The sequence below is a fragment of the Ochlerotatus camptorhynchus genome, unplaced genomic scaffold (genome assembly GCF_037179485.1).
Source record: "Ochlerotatus camptorhynchus isolate MF236.1 unplaced genomic scaffold, CSIRO-AGI_Acam_v1.1 ptg000503l, whole genome shotgun sequence".
Classification (NCBI taxonomy): domain Eukaryota; kingdom Metazoa; phylum Arthropoda; class Insecta; order Diptera; family Culicidae; genus Ochlerotatus; species Ochlerotatus camptorhynchus.
Genome location: NW_027040988.1, coordinates 2296878 through 2312804, shown reverse-complemented (window position 1 = coordinate 2312804; position 15927 = coordinate 2296878). Strand labels below are relative to the sequence as shown.

Sequence of the window (15927 nt, the reverse complement as noted above, 5' to 3'; positions counted from 1 at the left end):
CAGACGTTAGCAGAAAGAAGTTTTCACTTGTACAAGTGAATGGAACTCCAAACTTATGGAGCGATCGATGAGAGACACGAAGATTCAAAGTGGATAAACGATGCGATGATTGTTCCAATCGAAAATGTTAGTAGTAGCAGTTCCTTACGTAGAACTTGTCTTGACCAGCACTCCCAATATGGCGACGAACTCAAACTCTAGATATACATCCGAGGCGAATAAGCCGGGACTCAGTGGTAGTACAACAAAAGATCTAGGTATGTCTTTGTATTGCTCAAAGTTCTCTTGTATTATCAAAAATAACAAAATTGCTTAATTCAATTTGGCGTAATGGAAAACAAAATGGCCTTACTTCACTGTGGCCTAATAAAAAACAACATTGAAAGAAAAGATTCGGTAATTCATCAATTACTCACGCCAGACTGCAGGTCAAAATGCCAGGTGTAACAACGAATGGTGCCGTTCTCCACAGTGACGGCAGCTTTCGGGATGCTGGCACTGCCTAGCCGTATGTCCCGAGTGCAGACAGTTCATACAAAGTTGGTTTCTGTCCACTAGATCCTTCCGTCCAGCTGGTTTTAATTCGCCAAACCTGTCGCATTGGTAAAGCATATGTCCACTACCACAGACAACACACGAGAAATGTCGAGAAGCTTCAGCGGCTAGTCCAATGGCCTTCATAACGTCGTGAACGATGGTGGCGTGCCGGTTGCTATATTGCACACACACTTGCGCACTTCTGCAGTCGATTTTGCTGTGTCCGGACTGGAGGCACAAGAAACAAAGGGCATGTTTCCTCATAAAATGGCGCTTCTCCCAGAGCTCCATTTTTCCAAAATTAGTACACTGCGTTAGGCTGTGAGAATCTGCACAAAGCAAACATTTTACACCTTTATGCATCGACTGATTCTTCACACTGGATTTCCCGTCTTGTTCTGGTACACTGGATACGAGTTCGTGAATTGTTTTGACAAGATTTTCAGCTTCTGGATCGTCCACAATTTCGGCAGTCAGCAAGTCACGGTAAATGTTGATAGCTACCTGTGACCAAAGCCGCAGAAACTCCATCTTGATAAGACGAACCCTTGTGGTTGGTTGAAACAAAAGAACGGCGTCGAGAAAACCGCGTCGCAAATCCTCACAACGATGTTTCGAACAATTTCCCCGCAAGTTGGCTTCCGCATCCAAGAGGCGTACGTGTTGAAAATGCCGTCGAAGCGCAGACGGCAACGATTTTTCCGTACTGCTCACTAGTGGGACAATCTCCATTTTCACTTGTTTCGGTAATTGTTCTTGGGTTTCATTGTTCACTCGATCACTGTCGCAGACAAAATGAAGCGTCCGTCCGTACCTCTAAACGATCAAACTCGCTTTTCCTTGTGTTAGAGGTTTTGCTTCTACTTTTCTTCGTTTTTAAGTTTGTGTGTTGAGTTCACGTATGGGTATGAGTGTGTTGGATATCACTCTTAAGTTAACTGAACTGATCCTTTTCTGTTCGCGCACTTCGCACTGTCGGGCATTTAAATTGCAATTTTGCAAAAATGTTTATCACGATATTACGCGGCTAGTGCCTTCGCTATCCGGCTCGAAGGACCAAATGTTAACACAAAAAACTTACGATGGATAGTTCTGGAAGGCAGACGTGGAGGACTTTCTTTTGAGATTGTACGCTGGGACACTGGTGCGAAGTAAACACTTAGATTCGTATGCTCTTTGGTAACATATTGTAGATAACTCGGCTCTTTATTACATTTGGTAGCCTATTTATAATGGTACATTTGTATGTATTTGAGTTGACTTAAAGCACTTTTAGATGAACAGTGGTTGTATAAAGCTTCAAAAGTGTGATGATACAATTATTAACCTCTATTCTTCTAATTTTGGTTCTGAGGTTGTTCACTAGAGATGTCTTGTTCACAAAAGTACAAAATATAATCGATATGATTCAAATTAGGGGAATTTGGCGTGAACAAATGCTTTGGAGGAATATGCGTTCAAAACCTAACCACTTTTCGTTACATGTTCATTTTTCGTACTCGCAAAGTGTACCCCCATATAGAAAACAAATACGTAGTCCTACGTCAAAAGGTAATATAACACGAAAAAAAAATGATGATTTTTGCCGTTTTTTAATCCAACATAACGACACAGAAAAAAATGTTTTTATACGTAAATTTTCCTTAGAACTACAGAGAAAAAAGTGTTATTTTTAGATTTACAATCACTTGTTCCATTTTTTTAAAATCAAAACGTATTTTCGATTAAAAATTATAAAAATCAAATTTTTACCGATGAAATATTTTAAATCTTACAGATTATGAAACTAGAGGTTCCAAAATATCATCTAATGAAAAAACGAATGAAGTACATTCACTTTGAATAAAAATCGCCTTTAAACATAGCGTCCCCCCCCCCCCCCCCGCAATGTGCTAACGTAATTATTGAATGGCCCCATACGGCGGAGAGCCTGTTGCGCACCGGCAAGAGACTTCAACGCGAAATAAGCGAGGAGCGCAGAGCAAGCACAAGAAGACGTGAGCGAGTTTGTTTTGTTTTTCAACACATGCTTCAACATTGCATCCGTTCGAGTCGATCTTTTTTCGCTTCCAACCATCAGTTTTACGAATTGGGAAAATGTATGCTTATGTTGGTAGGAGCGCGTGAGAGTTCCCAGCGACCGGGCAAACGAAAGAACCAGTTCCGAGCAGGTTGCACTACGCGATCGCGGCCACTCGTTCGTTAGTTCGATCGACTCAACGGTTCTCGCCGGACGTGTGTTTCGCGCAGCTGTCCACGCAAGTTCGCTCTGGGAGGCTACCCTTTCCTGCTTATTTATTTTTTAAATTTCATGCACCCTCTGAAGCGCATTGTGACGCGCATTTGTTTCTGTTGCCCGTTTGCCGTCTGACTTTGATAAATTAATTCTTTGCTGCTCTTCGCCGCGGTGTGTGTTGTTGAACTAAAAGGGAAATACACGCGTCATCCTGTAAGCTCCGAATCCCGCGAGTGCAAAGAATGAAAAGGTTTGTTGTGGATAAATATGGCGTCGGTTGTTGACGATGGAACTGCATGCTGACCCGTTCCGAGGCAACAGGCGATGTGGTGCGATGTAGAATTCCAGGATAATCGATATCCGCTGCGTCGGCATTGATGATGGATCGACGCGGAAAGCAAGTGAAGTCTCGAGAGTGACCGCCGAGGTTAATTGCCTGTGTGTTTGACTGGTTGTAGATTGATTGGTGTGAAATCTCTCAGTGGATACTTCAGAAGCCGACGGAAAAGAAGTCATTATTACATACCGCAAATGGATCGTAGTGAAGTGGTTTTGAATTTCCGATTGTGATGGATCTAGGAGAAAAAAAAATGACCGGTTCGAGTCTGTGAGTGAGGTGAAGAAAGGTTATTGAATGTTATTTCTGTCTTCGAGCATAATTCAGGCAGAACAGTGTCAACAGACTACACTATTGGATTATGCAAAGCACACAATACGACACAATACATCACGCATCGATGCCGTGCCTTCGACATCGGGGAGAAGATAAATTAAAAATTCCGCCGCTTGCCTCGATTCTGCATGCAACGAAAAAAAGTTATTCCATTTTTCTGCCTCTGCTCGTCTAAAGTCTGGAAACCAGTCCTGGGGTTGCTGCGATCAGTGATCTTTCCTTGTGCTGCTCTCTGTGGAAACTTCTGCTCCAAGAGTGCAAGCGTGTATTGGTTGCCCGTGGTGGGTGAATTTGTGTGCGTGTGAAGGCGGTGAACGTATCAATGAAGAATTACACTCCAAGCGGAATACCAATTGCGCAAAATAACATCGGGTTGCGCGAAGAAAAGTAAACCCAAAAGTCGTGAATAGAGAATAGTGGTTGGGAAGAATAAAACTCGCAGAAGCAGAAGACAACAACAGAAGAAATAATCCGCCTTACTTCGACTTGTGCAAGCGGAGTTGGAGTTGAGGACGACGACAACCGCGACATCGACAACGGTTGCTATTTGGTGCAACTGTTTGCTCGTTGGGACGTGAAGAAGGCAGTAGTTTCAACGTAAATAACAAATTCATGTGAGTTCGACGACAGTGCAAGCAGGGAACAGCGAACACGAGTGAAGAAAGAAAGCATTATACATATACGGCGAAGCCTCTCGGGAAACAGTTGGCATCACACTGCGGGAGTGTCACGGATTAAAAGGTATGATGGACATTTCTCTTAGGGTTACATTTTTTATAAGTGATTTTTTATGATAAAAAAATATATATAGAGTTGCGTCCTACACACGATGTACGTAAAGAATTTTTAGAGTGTGAAACGCATTTTGACTTTTTTGCTAGGGGCCAGACAGCTGTACTCAGAGTAAATATATTTGCACCAAGTAAATTGGAGTTACTCACATGTACTCAAAAATGACCAAAGTAGTCTCGATTTTCTGATGTTTGATGATGTGGTGGTGTTATTTCAGGACTATCCATATTGGTACTCGACCAGAGATTTGAGAAGTTTCTGACCTGTGAACATAAATAGCTTATTTCGCCTAGTCTGTAAAAGATCCCTCTCATCTTGTTGAACTAATTTCGGACATGAGGATATCCAACATAAATATTGAGCTATATAATGACAAGTGCTACTATGTTCAAAAGTTTCTTTCTATTGTTTGTTTATGTGGGATTTTCTTCGGTAAGTCCTGGCGACGTCCTGCAAGTACTCGATGCTACTGCTGTCGACAAACGGTGACTGGTGTTGTTCGAACCGATGGGGTATGATGGTTTGTTGACTGCACGCGTCACCTTTCACGCGTCTTTCCTCGTTTGCGAGGATTGACACGACCTAGGACGAGACCGTGCCAAAAGGAGAATGGTTCTTTTCGGTTAGAGGTATCTTTCCCGAGTTTTAAACCTCCTTCGTGGTCAGTCGAACCAGAGGTTGGAATTAGTCATTGACTGTTAGGCGAAATGTAGCTTGGTCCACTTAGCCGAATCGTGTGATTAGGCCTGACCAGTCCAAAATGGAGGGATCTGGTCTATAACACACGAGCGCCTGTTACAAACCTTCAATTCGATGTTTTTCTTAATTGCACCATGTGATCGAACCTTCAGGTAAATTTAAACTATAGCGATGAAAACAAGGGGTAATTCACTCAGCACATTGTGCTGAAATTAGATTCTGCACAGCTCGGGCATATCCATCGGCACACCTTCGGCATACCTGCGGCACAATATCGAAGGCATTGGATTGTAGTAAATAAAATGGGAGCCCTGCTGGACAACTGTCATTGAAATTGTTCACAACATTACGTGCTGTTTGACTGTATATTCAGGAACATCCTCTAATTGAATATGCCAGAGGTACTCAGACCAGCAGTTCACTTATAGACCTAAATACGAAATTTTGGTTCTAGAATGGGCTCAAGTGAAAGAGGCGGTTATTCAGACCCCATTAGTACCCTTAATTCAAATAATGATGCAACTCACACAAAACAAACTATAGAAGTCTACTCAGCATCCTCTATACTCGGTCTCCAACAATGTTCCCCACCGGTTCCATCTCTTTCCGGCCGCTGATAGACCGTTGCTTTTCACAGAACGATAGGCTAGGTTTCTGGTCTGGCTTTGAGGGCATTATAAAACCCTAAAACACAGGACTTCTATCATCCTTTGAACATAAAACACCAAAATTTTACACACCCGCCACTTCCCGCGTCATCTTCAATCCGATTTATCCTTGCGATTTCAAACCAAAACATTCAAGGTGTCAGAAATACCGGGTTGCCGGGATGCGTATTTTATAAACAATTGCAGCTTGCTCTATGACCGGCACAATTGGCACACTTGCGCCACACTGACAAAAAAGATAACCCAAGATTGGTGTGCGGATTGACCTACCCCTTGGATGAAAGCCACTGGGAAGACGACACGGCCATGCTTAACGACCGATTGTTGAATAAGGCGTGACCACAGCAAAATTGTGTCACGGAGTCACGGGTTGATGGGGTGAAGGGTCCTGCGATGTTCAGTGAACGGCCATCGTTCACTTTAAAACAGGCGATCGTGTAGACCAGAAATGATTAGCTAATGGAGTAAAATGATTACTTAGGGAGCCTAGTGCAAGTAGTGGATCGTAGTGAACTGTTGAACACTGATTTCACGGATTCAGGACCTTTTCCGTACATTTTTTAAACCACTTTCTGGTTGGCAAGTCTTGGACCTTCATTTCACGATACAGTGGAAGTGACTGTCTAGTCACGGATATCTAATTGCCAAGGACCATTGTTCCTTGCGAAGGAGGACACCGGTCACGGGCAGACGGCCCTAATCGATAAGGATAGATTCCGTTCCCGCTTCGACAGAGGGAGGCGTGCCACACCGCTAATAGAGTGTTTACATCTGTGCGGATTTACTCGCGGTAGTGTACTCGCCAACTAGCACGAATTTCAGTTGCTCCTGAAATTTCATGCTGGTAGACGCTGATGCCTGATGAGAGCTCATTAGTGCTGAACTAGCCTAAGTGTAAACACCACATAAATCAAACCGCCATCGCACGACAGCCAACGAACGGTAGACGCGTTAGTCAGACCGCCGTGGTATTGGCTTCTTGCTGACAAGGTCAGCTTTTGATCGTCCACCATCGCTGGAATCGTTCTGGATTTGAGCACTCGCTGGACTGCATTCGTCGTAGTCGTCGCAAAGTAATCCTGCGTAAGTGGAACGACAATTTAATATTCTGCACTTCTGGAATATTAGAATAAAATCTGAATATTTAAACATTGTACGAATAACACCGTTCTTATGTTGTGTAGTTTTATAATTGGAATAGAGTATTAGTTTCTTTTTTTAATTGATACTTTCATCATTGAAAACTGGAAAGCACGTCAACTTACTTTATTGACAGTATTGGTTTCAACATTGTTTTCAATATAGCAATCAGGTTGCTATGTGTATAAGATATTGAGCAACGCGATTTACACAGAGTTCCTCAAAATTAACTTCGATTTTACTCATGTTCGAAAGTCTTACCCCCCAGCTGTTTTGAGTAAAATTTAAAATATTAAAATAATTTATTACTTAAATTTTTTTTTTGTCAATCGCATGCAATAAAAACCGTAATCCGGGTCAAATTGTTTATTTATTGACGTAAATATAGAAATAAATTTCTACATTAAACGAAATTAGCAAACGAATGGTATTTAAATCATTAGCTATGAGGACTGCACCGTTTGGCGTAACTTATGGCTTATCATATTGGATGTTTTGTTTATTTTAAGGACATTTTTGAAATCTCAAATTTGAAAATGTCGATTGGGGTGAAATAGATCAGCCCCTTAAGTGGCTTTTCAGGGCGTTTCTAGTAAATGCTCTTACTAAATTTGGTTTCGCTGAATTGGAATCGCTGCATTCCTTGTGTGAAGTCTATTTCCAGCAGAAATGTCAAGAACAGATTTCTTAAAATGCACATTTGCGCCTCGATGAAGACTTTTTTTTTCTTTTAAAATTACTGGAAATTAATATAAATTGATTTCTTGATACACTTAAGTCTTAAAATGTGGGAGTTGTACAAATACTTTAAAAAAACATCTTGGTAGTCAGGCTTTTCCTGTTGCGTGTTTTGTCTGGTTTCCACTATATGAGACAGAATGAGAACGGTACGAGTGTTTTTGAAATCATTAATCATCAGCCTCGGGTTCTTGTGAAAAAATGCTTATAATGCTGTAAATGACCATCGTAGTCGTGATCTCCTTCACGCAAAAAATATTGAAATTTAAATAGTATAATGAAAAGCTACGACTAGTAAAAGTAAAAGCTAATTAGTTAGCGGAATACGGTCCTGTGCTGCTGATGTCCATGAACAGGATTTGGCGGGAGATCGTGATTGTTCCTGGTGTGCCTGATGGGTGATGGGTTTCTACTGATTACCCGTGTTCTGTTTTTTGTTGACGGCAACAGATTCTTCAACGTGTCTCTTCAGAAAGTTCTTCTGCTTATCATGAACGGCCTGCAGTCGAGCCATTTCGATATTGGCAGATGTCCTTTTCCTGATTGATCTACCACTGGCGGAAGTTCTCACTCTCCGTTCACATCAACTTGACCAGCTTCACTCGGATTGCCTTCGTGGCTTGGCTGCCAGCAGGACTTCAATTTCCTCCTCAATCTTCTCCGCCGTCGGCGTTATTAACTGATAGTTATCCTGCATATTTAGTGGACAGAAGTTGCAGCTGCAAAGTTTAAATCTTGTCAGTCATTGCCATTGCCATTGGGTTCATTCCATTATCCAACTTCCGCTAGTTAGTCGAACGAACCATTCTAGGTTTGCTTCCTGGAACCGTCGAGGGGCGATTTGCTAGAATTCAACTTTCATTCTTCTCCATAAAAATCAATCATATCTAAAACGCACCTGAAATATTGTCCTTCTCTCCAGCACTGTACACTAACAGTTCCAATCGCAGCTCCTGAATCACGGCATTAAATCCGCCAGATTCAGATCTTGATTGACCACTGCCTTATTCTTGGTGTTCTTGGCCCTGCAAAAATCGTAACAAGTAGCGGAATACGGTCCTGCGCTGCTGTCCAATTAGTTTATTAGTTTTCAATTAGTTTATTGGAACCTGTTGGAAAATAGTTCAATGTGAGAGGTATCACTATTCTGTTATCTTGTTCTTATTGTTTGGATCCAGGTTTAGACAGTATTCATCTTAGCACCTTGTAAGATTGGTTCTTGATTGTCCTGACTCTTTTATAAACTTGGAACTTTCCCTCAGCACCAGTTTCACCAGATTGATAACTGTAACGAACGAGCATAGAGCATCAAATAGTAAAACAAAATACAACCAATTGGGTTCTATTGAAAATCCTAAGAAATAAATGTTTTTTAGCTTACTTAACGACGATTGAATGAAAGTAGTTTGTTTCTGCTTGCAAAATAGAATCATAATTTTGACCAGGACATACGGCAAACTAAATACACTACCTTGGTATATTTGTTTCATATTCCTGATTATGATTAAATTTTATTCTCAGATAGATTACATTTTATACATAGCGTTGCGTAAAAAGTTCCTAATCGAAAAAGCAATGGTACTCAGTACGGAAAACAATGTCGACGGAAAACAAAATCCACTTGAGGTCACATCTAGAAGTTCTCAGATTCAACGAAGTATTGTACGATTCCCGAACCCAAAACCTTCGTGAAGTCCCGTATTATCATGCGGTATAGGCCTTTGGAATAATTCCCATCAAATGATTTTTTCGCAAGAATATCTAAGAGGCATGATTTGATCTACAGAATAATTACTAGTCAACCACAAGAAGTACCAAAATACCCAGAGAGCATTATGCAGGTATTTAATCAATTTAGGGGAAATGTATGTAATGTCGGCCTAAATGTCCCTAATTTGGACCCATACATAAATTGAGCAATCGACTAAATTTTCAATAGCGACCAAAAATATCCATTGGTACCGTCCTAATGACGCGTTCATCTAGATAAAATTGATAAATAGCAGACTTTTAGCGATGGGCCCAATCTTAGATCCATAGGCCAACATTGGAGCCATTTCTTTATTTATTAATTTATTTCGTCAAGCAAAGTAGACTACATACAATGTTTACAATGTTTTACTTACATGCTATGCATTATTTCTATTTCCTCTTAGTCGAGTTTTTATTTGGTTTTTGGACATAGTGATGGCATCTATTCGCAATTTATGTTATACAGGCACATCAGTCAATAAATAAACTGATATACCTCAAAAGAACACCTAGATACCAGATGTAATGAATATTTATTTGAAATATCATAAATACCTTCACCTTTTTGAGTTTAGCGCGATTTGCCCCTCGGCGCATTTCCTCAATGTGGTGTTTACATCTGTGTTTTTTTGCTAGCACTGTACTAAAAAGTAGCCAGCATAAGGTAAACAGGGCGTCAGCATCTATCAGCATGATTCACGCTAGTTGGTTGAGCTGGTTGAGCTAGTGAAACAGCATAAATGTAAACAGTCCATAATGGAGACAAAGGCTTAGCATGCTAAAGGGTGTCCTTCATAAAATTGCAATACGAAAAAAAAACGCTGTTGAAAATCATCCATTAGGTATTTTATCTTTAAAATTTGGGTAGAAATAGTTTAGAGTGTATTTTTTACACTGTATTTTTATCACTGTCAGTTTTCCGAAAGTTGGAAAAAATGGCATCAGCCGAAAAGCAACGTAGCGAATTGTTTTTGCGCAAGCACCTGGAAAATCCTCTACTCTCTCATCGGGACATCGGAAAACAACTCACAATCGTGCATTCAACGGTGAGTCGTGTGATTAAACGTTACTACGAAACGTTCCAGGCTTCCAGTGCGCGCGCTCAAGAGATTTGTAGCACTCTGTTTCTCTCTCTTCAGCTTTGTCGCATCTCCCATTCTCATAATGTCTGTGTGTCGCACCCCAGTAAGAATGCCGTCGGACGAACTGGCTGCTGTCGGGCTGGAGAGTTACTCTTCTCTGCTTTTCGCGAGTGGAATTGCTCGAACTGAGCGAAGAAGAGAGTAGAATGCAAAGTAAAACGAAAAAATGAGAGAATAAGCTGTCGTGCTCCTGTCCTGGAATATTACAATATAGAGGAAACATGTCAGAAGGGTATAACTCGAAACGTAAACAATGACTTTGCACGTCGATTTCTCTTGAATGACCACACACCCACGAAATCTGACTACACTAGCTCATAGAACAAACTTTTTCCTGTCAGATGATTTAGTTAGTTTGAGTGGGTGTGTTGTCATTCGTAAGAAACCGACGATCCAAGTCATTGCTTACGTTTCGAGTTAGACCCTTCTGTCATGTTTTCCCTGAACAACTCTGCGTAGTTTAATTAGGTCTTAAGCTCTTTATTTCGACAAATTTTGTTGACAAACTCGGTGAAGCTGGATCCAGCAGCAAAAAAACAAAAAAAAAAAGAGATCTATACGCATAGTGTTCATTTTAACGGTATGCATTCATATTAATATATATCTACATTTTATCGGTTTTGAAACATATATTTAAAATTCTCTTTTAGACCCGAGTGAAGTTATGCATTTTATACTGCCGAAATGCATACAAATTCGCCGAATTGAAACTCTAGAATGTAAGTTAATGACAACGTTTTAACCTTTGCGTGCCAAACGTCTAAATTAGCATAGACTTCAAAATGCAATTAGCTCTAAAACCATAATTCCTCAATCTTCTCAATCGGGAATCTATTGAAGTTTTTGAATCCATTTGAAAACATTTGGATCAATACATGGATCCGGAGTTATTCCGGTTCCCGTTGGGGTCACTTTTGGTCGGCATTCGGCTTTACTGTTCTGTAATAAGTATACACACGATGAACATCATGTTTTTTTTTTCTCTCAAATGATGTGATTGGACCAATGACATTCATACTGACGTTTCACGGTCACATTGGGCTTCCCGGAAATGTTGCTGTGTCCCCGGGGAAGTGGCCAATTCTCGACAAGAACCAAAACCTATCGTGTGACATATCAAACTTCATGATTTTACAAATCTTGGCCGGTAATGGCTTTTTTGAGAGTCCACAGTTACACTAGCCCTTCCGAGCATGTTCCGGTGCCCCCAGCGAAGTGGCTAATTCTCGGCAAGAACCAAAACCCATCGTGCGACATATCAAAATTCATGATTTTACAAATCTTGGCCGGTAATGGCCTTAATGGGATTTAACGGTCACACTAGCCCTACCGGGAATGTTCCGTTGCCCCCGGGTATTTTTGGAATCAGGATGACAATTATCGTGAGTGAGTTATTTCGGTTTCCAACTCTAGCGACAATACTTGTTTTCCATAGAAAAAAAATCTACATTTTCATTTGAAAAGGTCTCAACATTTTATCAATGTTTTTTTTACAAAAAAATAAGCTCATTAATGATAAGACCTAGAAACAATTGGTGAAAAGATGAATTTAAGCAATTTGGCTTAACTTTAGAACAAAAATATTAGCAATCAATTTATATGACTACACCTAAAATTTTAGGGTGATTTAAAAAAAAAATTCCATTTCTTAAATGTTGATTTTTTTTTATAGAAAAACAATCCAATTAATCACAAGTCGTCCATACATTGCAAGATAGTCACTTTTATAGGAAAATACTTTTTCTAACAATAACTATTTGATGTCTGAACTCAAAGAACTTAGAAGATGATTTTCATTCTACAGCAAAATAATTTCTACCAGCACCCTCCCAAATTTGAATAAACCATTATTTGTGTATTTACTTTGGGAATTTTAGCAAGTTAATTTAAAGGCTCATTCATAAACTACATAGCGCTAAAGGGGTTTGGTGGGTAGTCATCAATACGCTACAAGTTGTTACAGTCAAATTAGGGGAGTTAACTCATAGCGGTAACTCAAAGATCAGGGGGTCCTGAAGAAACATGCTCAGCTCTGGTACTATTTTCCGTTCCAAGCTAATTCAAGCACCCTTCAAAACATAGGAAAATCCACGAACCTCTCATTTTATCTGAAAAATTTTCCCAGAGAATCAAAACAAACAGATTGTAGTACTAGAATCTCGACGAAAATGGTGCCCCCGGTTGGTTTGCGTTACACGTTACGGTAAGGCCCAAGTAACACACAAAACATCTTTCTGAAAAAGAATTAGAACGACTTGTTGTATTAATTTATTATAAGTGATGCATAAACATCCCATGTTTTATATGAGGTTTAAAGATGTTTTGTTCATACTTCCTAGAATTCAACATTTTCCAAAATAGTTTTCTTTTGCTTTTAACTTTAAATGTTATTTAAACGTGCATCTTACTGTTTTAATACCACTATAAAACTTGTCGTATGCAAAATCAATTTTTGTTGAATTTATAAAGCTCTTGAAGAGATTTTGCACTTTCCAGATTGACGTGGACATTGACGGCGCCATTGAGCCGGACTGTCACTTCACGCAGTCATTGACAGTTTCTTATGAAGTTTTTGGAGGTTTGTTATAAAGAAAGTAGAAAACACTCTTTTATGACATCTCATAAATTAATGCAACTGAAAAGGTTCAGGATGTGTTATAAGTAGTTGAATATACATTTAAAAAACACTCTGGCAATTAAATGTACGCATGCTGCTTACAAAACATCTTTATAACGGATCGAAGCAGCGTGCAGCGTGTTGCACAAGAATATAATTTTCATGCCATTGGCAAGAACATGATAGATACTTATTATTAAACTTTTATCAAGCGGAGTTGGTCTAGTTAGGAAGAAATAAGTCACGCCAGTGTTCGAATCCCATGCTCATTTTTTTTTTAATTTTTTGCCGCTGGTTTTTATGATGTTTCGAAAACATGTTATAAGACCAGTATTTAGTTTTATAAGCTCCACTTTTTAGGTTGTATAAATGTATTAAATGATGTGAATTGAAGTATTATTGATTCTATACGTAAGTCATTTAAAAGTATTTTCAACTTCATTATGACAAGCCGTGTTGCTTGGGGGGTTGGAGAGGTTGTATTATACTTGTTAGGAAGAGGTGGGTGGGGTCGAAAAATGTCGTTTTCCACTTTATGTAATTTACGAATGGGCCTTAAGTATGAAACAGGTATGAAACAGTTTTTGCCAGAATGTCATTTTTCGTGAGAGAGTGCCCATCTTGCAATGCATGGATGGATTGAAGATAATTCTAGATTGAGCTGGAAGAAGGGTCTAACTGCTTTTATAATCAACAACTTCTCTTGATGACTTCTGGGAATTCAGGACTCGCCCACACAAACCAACATCACTATCGGGAAGGGGAAGGCTTCGATGGTGGTGTTGAAATAATAGAGAGAAGTCATTGCTTACAAAAGCAGTTATGCACTTATTTCAGTTCAATATAGAATTAAACTGTGTTTACAAGCACGCATTGCTTGATTTTAGAGAATGGAGTTTTCGAGATCAATCAATTTGAAATTTTATAATGCGTTTTTTCATAGTGTAGCAATAAAAAAAAATATTTGTAATATATTTAAATAAATGATCAGACAATTTCCTATCATACACCATTCAGCAAAATTTGTGTGGATGTTTTAATTTTTGAAAAATATGTTTTTGCAAAAAAATCGAAAAATATCTAAAACTACTATGGGAAATGTTGGCTTCGGCAATACCTTAACCTATTATCGTCAGGGGGGTAAACAAAGTTCTAGGGCACTCAAATTTGACCAATAGTTGCTCTGAAACACAATGTATCCACATGCCAAAATTGAGCTCTCAAGGACGTTGTTTACCTCCCTGACGATAATAGGTTAAAGTATTGCCGAAGCCAACTTTTCTCCTATCTTAATCTTCAAGAATGATAATCTACACAAGAAAATTGCTAGAACTAATATATAAAAAAATAAAAATTAATTCATTGAAACACTGAAAAAAAAAAATCCGCTGTAAAACATAAATTGTTTTTTTCTCGAAAACACAATTTTCAAAAAAAAAAAGGAAAAATTGTATTTCTAGATGAACATATTAAAAAGGCTTATGAACCACAAGTAAATAATGACTTTAAACGTCGATTTCTAATGAATGAAGACATAGTTAGGCAAACCAACAGCAACATCTGGTTAAGGATTTTTATTCTATCAGATGCACAGTAGTGTTAGCGTTGTTACGGTATACTTCGTAGATTGGATAGTAGTGACTCTCATGTCTCTTTGGAAAATTCTCAGTCAGGCTGCTTTTAGGAATACTGCTGGGGAGCTGAGTACTGCGAACTCAGCCGATTTTATTTTTCAAGTGAGCTAGAAAACATCTTGAAAATCTTCCGAAGTTTCAAATTGTTTTGCTGAAACAGCTCACGAAATTGTATATACATGCTCCTCCTCCTCTGCTCCAGAAATAACATATACATGGTGATGGGAGTGCACCTGCGCACAAAGCTTACATGACTCTTATAAAGTTTGATTACATTCTTGTTTCAGCAACCCAGTTTTGGCATTATTAATATCAAATAAAAATACTTTTTCGAGCATTCCGCTCGATGATTTACATTATCCACCAACTAAGGTTAATGTTTCCACAGTTTCATAATGATAATTATTAATTTGTTTTCAGTAGGTGGCAACACCTTTACTTGTGGTTCAAACAGTAACTACCTACGTGACTTCTGAGCTCTTTTCAATGTTTGGCTCCCGTTTGACAGTTTGACTCGGCTCCCAGATGACAAGCATTTTGAGTTAGTTCGCAGTACTCAGCTGGGGAGTAAACATTGATTCCTATCTAACCAAGAAGAGCAAAAGCATGATTGTCACTATTCCCGGCCACGCCAATCTTTACCGTAACTAGGTATAAGGAAGGAAATGTTGATGTAGTACTTACTTAACGAGAGGCCACCGACTCAGCGACACCCTCATAAGTGCTACGGACTTGCAATTGGGTAGGGTATAAGGTCAGGATTCACATCTAGCTGGCGATACGACCAAAAGCATATGTTGTTTATTTGTTGTTCATTTAATCTATCGACAGAATATTATCATTTTATGTAGTGTTTATGCATTTTAAGGTTAATGGTAGAAGTACTTGGGATTAAACCCATGATTTGCTGCTTTGTAAGCAAAAACAATCCCTTGAGGGTCATCGAGTTCCTTAAACCACCCCGCTCCACGACAAAACACGATTTTTTTTTCACGTGGTGTGAATACGCATTAACTTAAAACCCTGGTCCAAACCCTTCTTATATTCTATCTCAGTTCCCCGTAGTTTCCATGCATACGAAAAAACAAACGAGTCACATGACCATCAACAAGAAGAGCCTAGGGCCAGAGTTCAAGGGCTAATTACTGTGGAGGGCACCCAGGTACTCCACAGGCTCCGTTAGGGATTAGGTTTTAATTAGACTCCCTAACCATTCATTCATTGGCAAGGTAAGCTAAAGGCCGCATGACACCGTGAATTAGGGGTCGCCTGTGTGATGGACTTCTACCACCGAAACAG

The 15927-nt window shown here is 39.5% G+C and overlaps 1 protein-coding gene across 1 annotated transcript in view; it reads left to right on the top strand.

Annotated features, from left to right (window-relative positions):
• Window positions 1-3066: 3066 nt before the first annotated feature.
• dgo (diego) overlaps window positions 3067-15927 on the top strand; it is a 189842-nt gene continuing 176981 nt past the window's right edge. Inside the window, exon 1 of the mRNA XM_065235701.1 lies at window positions 3067-4187. The gene's annotated coding sequence lies outside the window, so the exon portion shown is untranslated. The remainder of the gene's footprint in view (window positions 4188-15927) is intronic.